Source organism: Hylobates moloch, unplaced genomic scaffold (assembly GCF_009828535.3).
Source record: "Hylobates moloch isolate HMO894 unplaced genomic scaffold, HMol_V3 SCAFFOLD_7, whole genome shotgun sequence".
NCBI lineage: Eukaryota > Metazoa > Chordata > Mammalia > Primates > Hylobatidae > Hylobates > Hylobates moloch.
Genome location: NW_026652282.1, coordinates 85,168,798 through 85,181,331, shown reverse-complemented (window position 1 = coordinate 85,181,331; position 12,534 = coordinate 85,168,798). Strand labels below are relative to the sequence as shown.

At 38.2% G+C, this 12,534-nt stretch overlaps 1 long non-coding RNA gene across 3 annotated transcripts in view; it reads right to left on the bottom strand.

The window, feature by feature from the left end:
• LOC116811893 (uncharacterized) overlaps positions 1 to 11,741 on the bottom strand; it is a 116,999-nt gene extending 105,258 nt beyond the window's left edge. For all 3 annotated transcript variants that reach the window (XR_004370539.2, XR_009214268.1, XR_009214267.1), the window contains exons 1-2: positions 11,602 to 11,741; positions 3,019 to 3,182 (exon numbers count right to left, since the gene is read on the bottom strand). This is a non-coding gene — a long non-coding RNA (uncharacterized LOC116811893). The remainder of the gene's footprint in view (positions 1 to 3,018; positions 3,183 to 11,601) is intronic.
• Between the last annotated feature and the right edge of the window lie 793 nt (positions 11,742 to 12,534).

The window sequence follows — 12,534 nt, the reverse complement described above, 5'->3', positions numbered from 1 at the left end:
CTAGGGCCCTTAAAAATTATGCTAAATATACTCTGCCTGCATTCTAGAAATAAAACAACAAGCCTAAATGACAGCACCTCTGTTTACAGCATGGTTTACTGAATACTTTAAGCCCACTATTGAGGCCAACTGCTCAGTGATTCCTCTGGTGGACCCAGGCAAAGTAAATGGAAAAATCTTCTAGAAAGAATTCATTTTACGTGACATTGTGAACACTGTGATTCATAGGAAGAGGTCAAAATATCAACATTAAAAAGAATTTGGAAGAAGTTGATTCCAACCCTCATGGATGACTTTGAGGGGTTCAAGACCTCAATGGAAGAATAACTGCAGATGTGATGGAAACAGCAAGAGATCTAGAATTAAAGTAGAGTTGAAAATCTGATGGAATTGCTGCAATCTCATGATCAAACTTGAACAGATAAGGAGTTTTTTCTTCTGGATGAGTAAAGAAAGTGGTTGCTTGAGATGGAATCTACTTCTGGTGAAGATGCAGTGAACATCATTGAAATGACAACAAAAGGTTTAGAATATTCCATAAACTTGATAAAGCAGTGGCAGGGTTTGAAAGATTGACCTTAATTTTGAAATAATTTCAACTCTGGGTAAATCGCTATCAAATAGTATCACGTGCTTACGGAAAAATCTTTTGTGAAAGGAAGGGTCAATGGATGCAGCAAACTTCATTGTTGTCTTATCTTAAGAAATTATTAGAACTATGCCAACTTTCAGCAACCACCACCCTGATCTGTTAGCCATCAACAGCATCAAGGCCCTCTACCAACAAAAAGATAATGATTCACTGAAGGCTCAGATGATTGTTAGCAGTTTTTAGCAATAAAATATTTTTAAATTAAGGTAAGTACACTATTTTTATGGACATAATGCTATTTGCATATTTAATAGACTACAGTAGTGTAAACATAACTTTTATATGCAGTGGGAAACCATAAAATTCATGTGACTTGCTTAATATGGTATTTGCTTTATTGCAGTGGTCTGTAACTAAACCTGTAATATCTCTGCAATGTCTCTGTGTGTGTGTGTGTGTATATATATATATATATATATACACACAGATATACATACATACATATATGTGAGTGTATGTGTATATATGTGTGTGTATATATACACATATATATACAAACATATACATATATATATATACATATATATACACACATATATATGAGTGGTTCTGTGTTGTTGGAGAACTCTGACTAAGTAGAAGGTTGAAAAAAGGATGGACCTTCTTCGAATTAAAAGGGACTTAACACTTTGGAGAAATTACAATTAAAACCAGGAGGAGACAGTACCACATGCTCACCAGAACAACAAAAATGGAAAAGATGGAAAATATCAAGTGTTGGTGAGGATATGGATTAAGTGAAACTCTCACACACTGCTGGTGGGAGTATAGATTGAAAAAAAAACACTGTAAAAACTGCTTGGTGGTATCTATGGAGCCACACGCAGACATACTCTATGACTTTAGGAATGCTATTCTTTGGTATACGCCCAAGAGAGATGAAAATATATGTCCATCTATTTGATACAAACAAAAATGTTCATATGATCATTACTCATGATAAATCAAAAACTGGAAAATACCCAAGTTTTTATAACAGATAACTATATTGTGAAGTATCCAAACAATATAATACTTTACAACAATGAGAATGAATAATCTACAACTACAAACAACAATACATGTTAATCTCACACACATTATGTTGATTGAAGGGAGCCAGACACAAGAGAGTGCATGCTGTATGATTCCAGTAATATTTCTTCTAACCTCCTGACAAAGCTTGAGGAAGGAGAATATCAACAACCCATTTCTTTTTCTTTTAAGTTACTTAGTGTCCTCTTATGTTATGTAGCTTAACCTCAGAGAAGCAAAGCAAGTTTCTTCTGAGCCCTTTAGAAGTGAACAACTGCATGTAAGATCAAAAGCTAATACTATGTCTGGTGGACAGACAACTGGGTGTGAGTGATTTAGACGAGAATCATACATGGATGCTCAGTCTGCACAAAATCCCACAGTAGTCAATGAGTCACCACGGTAACCATGCTGGCCAAGGAAAGGTGGAAAAAAAGCAAAGAATAATCACTCTGATTTGTTCATAAAATGTGCGAAGAATTGAAAGAGACTGACATGACCACATTAACACTCCTTAAGTGTTCCTAACAATAGATACTCATCACAACTTCAGTGATATAAACACATATATATATGTGCATGTACATACACTGATATATCCACATGCTCTCTCCCTCTCTCTCACCACCAAAGAACTCACGATTCATCAGGTAAGGAAGAAAAACACAATTCAACTGATTCAATTCTAACCACAAATATAAAATTGGAAGTACTATAACTATTCTTTTACAGATTGATCTTTCTAGAGTTGACCTGTAGATTGTCTCTAGGCCTTTTCTTCTCTTCTTGAGTTGGATGACTCAGTTTTGTTATGATGTCTGCTCTCCCCAAAATGATCTATGCTTTCAATGGAATCCCAGTCAAAATTTTTTTCTAGAAATTAACAAGTTGGTATTAAAATTCATGTGGAATTCCCTCAATTTTTGTTTTTCTGATTTAAAGTCTTTTAAAAAATGTAAGACGAGGCTAAAACTGATAGACTGCAAAGAGAAATATTAATACATGAATCAAATTGCTAGGGACACCTTCTAACCAACTGCATAGTTCAACCCCCATCTGGGAGATACATGGGAATGACTTATACAGTCAGAAAAAATATGTATTTATTACAAGTGCATATTAAGATTAAGTTCTTTCTTCAGTGTGGGTAATTCATTGCTTTCAAAGCAGGCATCACTTAGATGGGTGTCAAGGGCTACTTCAAAGCATGCAGCTGCTGATAAAAGGAAATTCCACCCGCTAAACCTCTTCCCCAGTGATGAGATGAAACTAGCTTCTTTACTTTTAAGCTATTTTGTGAACCTCACAGGAGCTATTCCACCACATGCTTTTGTTCAGATCTATGAACTCACCATAAGCAGGTGTCATGTCCTACCAGGGATGTAAGTGCTGGTGGTCTCCTAGGATTGTTGCCCTTTAAGTCAGGAGTAGAAGCTTTGGCAGCCATCATGACCCAAATCCTCAGAATCTGCCTCTTTCAGACACCTGATATGAGCTTAGACATCCACATGAAGAGCTGCACAAGGAGAAAGAGAATCCAGCAATCACTGTGCTTTCTTAGAGTAACTATGTGCCTGGCACCCTGCTAGGCACTGGGTTAGTGAACAATGACACTGATACAATTGGGTAGTGATCATAACAATTAGAAGGGTCATCAGTGGGTTTCTCACTAGGACCTTTTTCTTCTCCTCTCCTCATCTATCTTCTAACAACAAAATTGAAAAGGAATGAGAAGTGACCTCAACTCACACAGGTATTCCTGATTCTGCAATAACCACAGGGCTATGGGCTTGCATTTGTGTTATTACAATCCCGGTTGCAGCAATCCTGTATGTGAGCATTCTTATCCTCATTTTACAGAGGGGGAAGCTGAGGTCAAAGAGAGTCATTACCAGTCTCATCCTCCCATGCCTGGCCTTTACGTGGAAAGTAGCTACAGGACACCCTGGAGCAATACACGACATCACTGGGGTGAGAAGAGCCCTATATCTCTCTCATTCATCCCAGGGCAGTTCAGCCCCCACCATGGGGCACCCACAACCTCAGCTGAGTCCCAAACACCTGAAGGCAGGACCTTGCTCTCATAGCCATATTATTCTAGGTCTTCTGCTCTATTAAAAGATGCAGAAGCCCCATAATGACTTCAGGTTTCCATGGCAACTGTGATGCAATGACTTGTCCTCTATATCTCACATGCCTTTGCATAGTTCCTTTGCCTATAGCTGAAAGCATATAGACCACTTTAGACCACCACCTGTGAAAGCATACTCACTAGAGGAACTAGGGTGGGACCCAGGCAATTGGGGGAACTCTGCCCAGTTTGGTAGAAGAAAGCAGGTCCCTGTGGTCAAAAATTTTATTTGTTTAAAAGTGACAGTAGAGGAGTATCACCAGTATCCAGAGACCCAAGATGTACCCCAGGGCTCTTGGTGATGAGCTAGCCCTCTGAGAGTGAACGTGCAAAACTCACACATCATGCTAAGTGGTTAGTCATCTGTGGCGGAAAACTAGAGAATGTCTATAATCATATTTGTGATTTAAATGATCTAAAATACCATAAAATGTCATTTAAGGAATCTCAAATTTATTTCATGGAAGCAGGCCTATAATAATATAATCATTTAGTAGGCAGACATCTAGTCAATTCAATAATACATTGGGTTATCCTGGAAAATTTTTATCCTACATTTTTGATACTTTTTCCATGTGGAGAGACATCCATGAAAAAAACAAAAACACATGTAGCCTCTCTACACACTCACTCCTTCTCTATCACAGGAATGACTTAACTGATTGGTAAGTTTGAAAGGAGAAATGGGTTGTTCACCCCAGGTCCTCTCCCTTCAAAACTCTAAATAGTAAGCCACCCTTCAGGAGCAATCATTCTGCTCTGTCCTCAGGGATGGGTCTTACAACAGGCCTACAGCTCTACTCCCCTTTCTGTGCCTCACTGGCTCCTCAACTCTTTCTATGGTCTTGCTTTACAATGCTTTCATGTTTAAGAAGCCCCCAAAATACCTTCCTGCTCTTAGCCTGAACTCTAAACCAACTACAAAAATCACAAAAAAGTAATAAGCATAATACATTGATTTTATTCCTCATAAAAGTGATATTGGAGAATATGACTTAGATTTACTGTCACATGGGCTTTCTATGAATGAACCCCAGAACTGGACAGATTAGTCCATCCAGCAGTGCTGGGACAGTCACAAAGGCCAAGGACTGCAATGAACAGTTAACTGCCTGCTGTCTCCTGAAGGAGCCCTGACTCTGTGTACCCAAGGAAAGTGATCTCCTTGCCAAGGGCTATCCCTGTAGCAGGAGAAAGTATCTCAGGACACCTTCTTTGAAAAACAGTTCACAAGTGATAGATATCCCTCGTCCCAATAGCATATTCATTAAGCAACCTGCTGAAGATATGATTTTCCATATGGCTTGGGAGTAGCGTGTAGTAACAGCCTCTGAATTCCTTAAAATGAGTGATTGCAGTGGAAGCTCCTTTTATGGAGGGGGATTTGAATTAGGTTCTAAATTCCAAGAGCGGGTTGAAAATCATATATTGTGAAATTTTCCCTTGAAAAATCCCTTCAAGAAGGAATAGAGGAAATGTTCAGAATTCAATACCCACACATAAACTCATATGCAGATTATGGCAAAATTTATAACAAAGTCCTACCAAGGCTTTAAGGCTAAGAGAATCTCTACAAATTCCAGTATAATAGATTAGAGAAAAAGAGGGAAAGTTCACCAAATCCACGTTTTGGATATTCATTTCTACTTAACAAAACGTCCCAAACAATAGCCATTTATCATCTCTCAGGATTTTGTGTGTTCACTAGGCTTCACTGGATGATTTCTGCTCAATGTGGTATCTGTCATCAGGGACCGCAATCATCTGAATACAGACAAATGCATCCTGGGACTTCCAAAAAAGCTCACTTACATGGATGACTGATGCTGGCATCTGCTGGGAGCTCAGTGGGGGCTACTGTGTAGAGCACCTTGGTTCAATACAGAGTCTTCTATTGGAAGGGTAGAAAGATAAAATAGAGTACATCTAGGTAAATCTGAATGTTTTAGTGTATATAATTTTGTTTATCTGAAGTTCAAATTCAACTACTCATACTGTTTTGGTTTTAAATCTGGAAAGTCTAAGGGGTGACACTGTGAACCTGTAAGTTTAATGACCATCTGATATGATTCTTCCAATGGGAAAGGTCTGGTGAAAACAAGCAGATAAGATTGTTAAAAAAAAAAAAAAAAAGACAAAAGCTGGTAACACCTGGTGTTTGTGGAATAAAGGAGCAATTGGATACACTTGGATACACTGTTGGTGCCAAATTGGTGTATATATTTTTTGAGGCCCACATTATTACAACTTCATAACTTGAATGGCCTTCAATACAGAAGTCCTATTTCACCAACAAAAGAGTTTCAAATGAGGGTTTAGAAAGGGATCCCAAAGTGATTTTGACCTGCAATTGGGTTAAGGAAGCTTGGGTGAGGGGGCAGGTTAAGAGTCATATGAACTTTTGGCCCCAAAGAGGAAAAAGATAGCTAACATTTATGAAGCCGATTTTTAGCCAAGCCTAGTGCTACATTCTTCATGTTAGTAGTTGGAATTAACCCACACAACAGCCCTGCTAGTGAGGTATTGCTATTCTCTCTCCACAGATGGATGTGACTACAAAGCACATATTCCTTACCAGAGAAGGATGGCAAAGACATTGCTCACCAGGCCTACTGCTAGAGCCAGGAATAGAATCTGTCAATGTGGGCACCCTGAGGTGCTGGTGGCATTTCCAGCAAGGATCCAAGTTTGGTGCCCCTTCCCCTTGCTTCAGGAATGGTTTGTGGCAGAGCTAGAAGCAGAAGCTTCAGACATGAAGCCAGTATTTCTTCCATCTTTTATGAAAACTTAAGGATTGGGCTGCTTATTATCTTGTAGGAAAGAGAGGACGTCTAAGGACACAGAGAAGGGAGAGGAAGAGAGATTTCTCCCAGACAGGAATGATGTCAGAGGTTTACAGGTCCCTCTAGGAGTAGGAACCTGAGAACTGCTCCATATCAAAGCTTGGAGTGGCTCCTGGATGGTCCACCTAGAGTGGGTATCCAGTGTGAGACAGATTTTTCTGTTTGGATCAAAGGACAGATAACAGTGGTAGCATTTTTTTCTTACTTCTTGTATGCTTGATGCTCTGGCATCTGAGGCCTTGCTAACTGGGGAGGGACTACTCCTTCCAGGGTTAGCTAATTCCTAGTCCTAACAAAGAACTCACCTAAGGAGCACACCTTTTATATTCAAACTAACTAATCCAGAGCACCTACACATACACACTCACACCTCCTGTACTGGGCTTTTATACTCCAGGCCAATAGTACCCTCCCCTAATCATACCAGAGCCTGATTCTGTTAGAGGCGTTTGAACCAGAGAAACTCTATTTTGAATAGGGGCTAAGTAAAATAAGGCTGAGACCTACTGGGCTGTATTCCCAGGTCAAGGCATTCTTAGTCACAGGATGAGATAGGTCATAAAGACCTTGCTGATAAAACGGGTTGCAGTAAAGAAGCCAGCTAAAACCCAACAAAACCAAAATGGCTATGAAAGTGACCTCTGGTCGCCCACACTGCTATTATAACGCATTAGCATGCTAAAAGACACTCCCACAAGCACCATGACAGTTTACAAATGCCATGACAACATCAGGAAGTTACCCTATATGGTCTAAAATGAGGAGAAACCTTCAGTTCTGGGAACTGCCCACATCTTTCCCGGAAAACTCATGAATAATCCACCCCCGTGGATTATTCAGAGAAACATTGCATGTACTCAGGGACTTCTGTGGATGATGAGCCACCAAGGCTTAGGGACTAGTCATTTTACAATCCCTTATGGATGCTCACTCAACAACCCCTCTTGGTGATGATGAGGATAATGATGAAATCCTGCCCCTAGGGCCAAGAGACTTGTGTATGGGAACCATGTGAACTGACTGTCTTTTAAGATGGCAGACAGGGGCTCAGTCAGACAACAGGTATTTCTTCTGGGAGAGATGATATTAATGTTTTTAAAACTGTAATCATATCATACTCTAAGTTGTATATCCTTTAATCTTCACCTTCATCCAAGTAACCTATTGTGAAATTCATAGTTTAGGTCAGGTTATAGGAAGTTAGGAGAGGTTAAGTAAATCAGGGGAACTATGTTGTTAATGCCTGCTCAGTAATAGAACCTGGAGTTTCATTAAAGCTTTGTGCCCTGAGGCTGCCAGGAATCTGAGTGCTCTAATCTCCTTGGCACTCATATTCCAGTCTGCACCACAGATACCAAGATGTTGGAGTTTCTATTGTGATGCATTTGTTCAATAAAATATCCCAGCATTTAACATAGGTATACATGAATCCATACCAATATAAACAAAAGTTTGAATTAATAAAGAAATAGGTGAGAGAAGGAAAATTGTCTTTTTCAAATAATTCTAAGTGAAATATGTAGCTATCTGCTCTCCCTGAGGTCAAGCTTAATTTTGTACCCCACTTGCTGAGGGTAGGGCTGATTTTGTGACTTTCTCCTAAAGAACAGAGTAGGGAATGAAAAACAGTTATTAGAAACTTGACAAACACCACTTTCACCAAGTGATGAAACATTATCACCAGTGACTTCATGTGAGCATTATGTAAACCCAGATATGATGTGACAAGAAGGGCCCTTCAACTCTATGCCATTCTTTCTCAAAACCTACAACACTAGTCTAATCACAAGAAAAACTAAGTCTGTACTCCTCAAGACAATCAGTCATGAAAATCATCTGGCAGTTCCTCACATGGATAGAGTTATCATATGACCCAGCAATTCCATTCCTAGGTACACACCCAAGATCAACACATTTGTCTACATAAAAACTTGTACACAAATGTACATAGCAACCTTATTTGCAATAGCCCAAAACTGGAAGCAACCCAAATGTCCACTAATTGATGAATGTGTTTAAAATGTGATATATTATGATTATTCTTTGCCAATAAAAGGAATGAAGTATGGATATGCCATAATATAGATGAACCTTCAAAACATATGTGAAGTGAAAGAAGATATATGCAAAAGACCAAATATTATATAATTGCATTTACATGAAATTTCTGGAGTAAAGAAATCCACAGAGACACCAAGCATATCTGTGGTTTGAGGCTTGGGGTGGGAGCAAGGATTAATTGCATTCAAGCATGATGAGACTTTTTGGAGTAATGGAAATGTCTAAAACTTAGTTATGGTATGGTTGAACAACGCTATACATTTAATAAAATTCATCAAATTATGCCCTTTAAATGCATAAATTATATTGTGTGTAGGTTTAGCTACAAGAAAGCTGTTAAAAAATATGATATTGATCTGGTCTTCTGACACTGATTTGATGTACCTGCTTCATATAAACATGAACATATACAACTGTTGCTATATCCCAATCTGCTAACTCTTTCCTGTGTTCCTCCAAGCAATGACTGTCCCCTTTCCCCTCATGCTACCTTGGGTTTTGCTTCTGTGCAAAATTTGGTAACTTCTGATCACTTCCACATCCTCCAATTATGGTAGTGGCTTGAGAGTTGATCCATGACAAAGTCCAGCGCCTGCCTTGTGTGACTAGATGTCAACATTACTAGTTTCTTCATTCCTCTACGGCCACATGACTCTACTTGGGGACACTAAACGGAACTACCTTTATGGGTGTCAGTATGGCAATACCTAGCAAAGGGTTACATAGCTGTACACCTTTTGCACCAACAATTCTCTTTTAGAAGTTTATCTTCAGGACATAGTGGAAGATGTTGATGAGGATCCAGTGTTAAGGCCTGTCATCCTGATAATTCCCTTCCTTCACTGCAGAGCCTGAATTTAGAGACCAAATGGGACATAAGGCCATAAAGGGGCAGAAGGAAGAGGGAAACGTAGTTATCGGCACACATGAACTCTCTCTTATACAATAATCATGTTCTGTTATCACAATATCAGAATTCTCCTAGGAGGAACAAATTCTGCTCACCAGTACAAACAGCTACAGCAACTGTGCCCTTTTGCAGTGCACAGACTCTGAAAAGATTTCATCCACACAATGTCAGTAATAGGAACTATCAGAACACTGAATAACATAGAGTTGTAAAACTGATAATATCACATCCATAGGATGGAATTCTAGAAGGTAGCAAAAACAAATTATAATAAAAATAATCATGAAAAAATGATTTCTTGCAGACAAGATTAATGATTCACATTATTTTTAATGTGTGGAAAAACAGGCATTTTCATACTGTGATATAAGGAATATAAATTAGTAATAGTATTTTGAAGAATATTATAGTTCAAAGGATTTTGAAAAGACATTTTCAGGAAATTATAAATAAATGCTCACAAAGATATTTGCATCTATATGAGCATAGTGCTAAGTATACTATTGTTTGTAATAGAAAAAAATAGTAAGGGAACTAAATTTTTGTAATTAGGATACTAATTAAATAAATTTTAGGGCATCCACATGATGAGATGATATCCTGGCCACTAAAAAAAATGACACTAAAATTTTGTTGTAGTTATTTCAAATGTTATCATAAAAATATATTTACACAGAAAAGTAATCACAATAACAGTAAAAGTGGGTTACAAAAATCATAAATGGTCTGATCCCATTTTTGCTTATATAGGCTTCTAGCTATTTAACCACAAGTCTCAACGCATAAACATTAAAATGATCTTTTAGTTCCTCTCACATACCTCTCTCTCTTTAACATACTAAAAACCTATACTTCCTGCTTAGAGGCCCTCAGTATTTTTTTTTTGCCTGTGTATGCCACCTTTTACACCCAGACTTCCAGAAAGTTCTATCTTGTAAGTTTGGACCACAGTCCCTCCCTTTCACCTTCCAGCTTACACTAGTTCAGGCTGCAGTTCAGGCTTCTGTTACAAGGTGGCACCAATGAGCCTCCATTATCAAACATCTTTGCAAAGAAGTGTATACAAAAACCAAAAAATACAATACCTCCCTAAAAACCTAGCTTATGAACCTTTATAGAATCATTAGAATGATTCAAATTCTGCCTGAAAAAAACTTAAAAGTGCAAGAGGACTGTGAAACAACAACAACAACAACAACACACTCTGGGGCATCCATACGATGGAACACCAGGTAGCTCTACTGCCCCTTGATAGTCGCTGGCTGGAAGGCATAACGTGGGGCAGGGCCAGCAGGAGGTGACTGACAGAGGAGAGAGGCAGCGGAGTGGGGTCTGGGCTGCTACGTTCACAGTGTCCTGGAGACTAAGAGGGGTGGGCGAAGGTCTGGAAAGCCTTTACAGGTTGGGGTAATGAAGGATAACCACTCTGCTCTCTGGGAGGGACTCCTCTACACTGTTAACACCCCAACCTAAACTTTACCGATGAGGTAAGAGATAAATCTATAAATGTGAGGTAGATTTGGGGTCAAGAGCAAATGGAAATGCTTTAATATACACATTTCCAATCAGAGGGGACACAATTTAACCCACTGTTCTATTGTGTTGTGTCCTGATGAAAAAGTAAGATTTTTCTTTTTCTTTAGATGGAGTCTTGCTCTGTTGCCCAGGCTGGAGTGCAGTGGTGCAATCTTGGCTCACTGCAACCTCTGCCTCCCAGGTTCAAGCAATTCTCCTGCCTCAGCACCTGAGAAGCAGCTGGGATTACAGGCATGCGTCACCATGCCCGGCTACTTTTTGTATTTTTAGTAGAGACAGGGTTTTGCCATGTTGGCCAGGCTGGTCTCAAACTCCTGACCTCAAGTGATCCGCCCACCTAGGCCTCCCAATGTGCTGGGATTACAGGAGTGAGCCACTGCGCCTGGCTTTCCTGTAATGTATTAATATACCAAACAGTCCAGGAGCCATTAGGCAAACTCCACACTTTGCTTACCTGGTGTTATCTATCACTGAGATCACCAGATGATCCCTGTAACTGGGATTACAGGCGTGAGCCACCGCAAGCCTGAAAAAGCAAGATTTTTCTCATCATTTGAGAGGCAGCAGCACATGCTGGATAGATGAATTTACTCGGGAGCCACACGGCCTGTGTTCAAATCTAAGCCTTGGCACTTGCTAACTGTCTTCACTGTACCTCAGTTTCCTTTTTTCTAAAGTCAGGCAACAATAGAGCCTTCTCATAGGTTGTGGTGAGAATTAAATAAATAAGTACAGTTGACCTTTTGTATCTGTAGATTCTGCATACATGAATGCAACCAACCTTGGACTGAAAATATTCTGAAAAGAAAATAAAAACAATACAACAATAAAATACAAATTTTAAAACCAATTTAGTATAACAACATTTATATAGCACTTACATTGTATTAGGTATCATAAGTAATCTAGAGATGATTTAAAGTATATGGGAGGATGTGCATAGGTTATATAGAAATATCACATTTTATATCAAGGACTTTATATACACAATGGAATATTGTATTAGAAATATATATGTATATGTATGTACATATATGTGTGATTATATATACATGTATATATTCATATACATGTATATATATTCATATACATATACATATATATTCATATGCAACCACATATATGTATATATTCATATATATGTATATATGAATATATATGAATATATGTATATATATGAATATATATGAATATATGTATATATATGAATATATATGAATATATGTATATATATGAATATATATGAATATATGTATATATATGAATATATATGAATATATGTATATATATGAATATATATGAATATATGTATATATATGAATATATATGTGTATATGAATATATATGAATATATATGAATATATGTATATATATGAATATATATGAA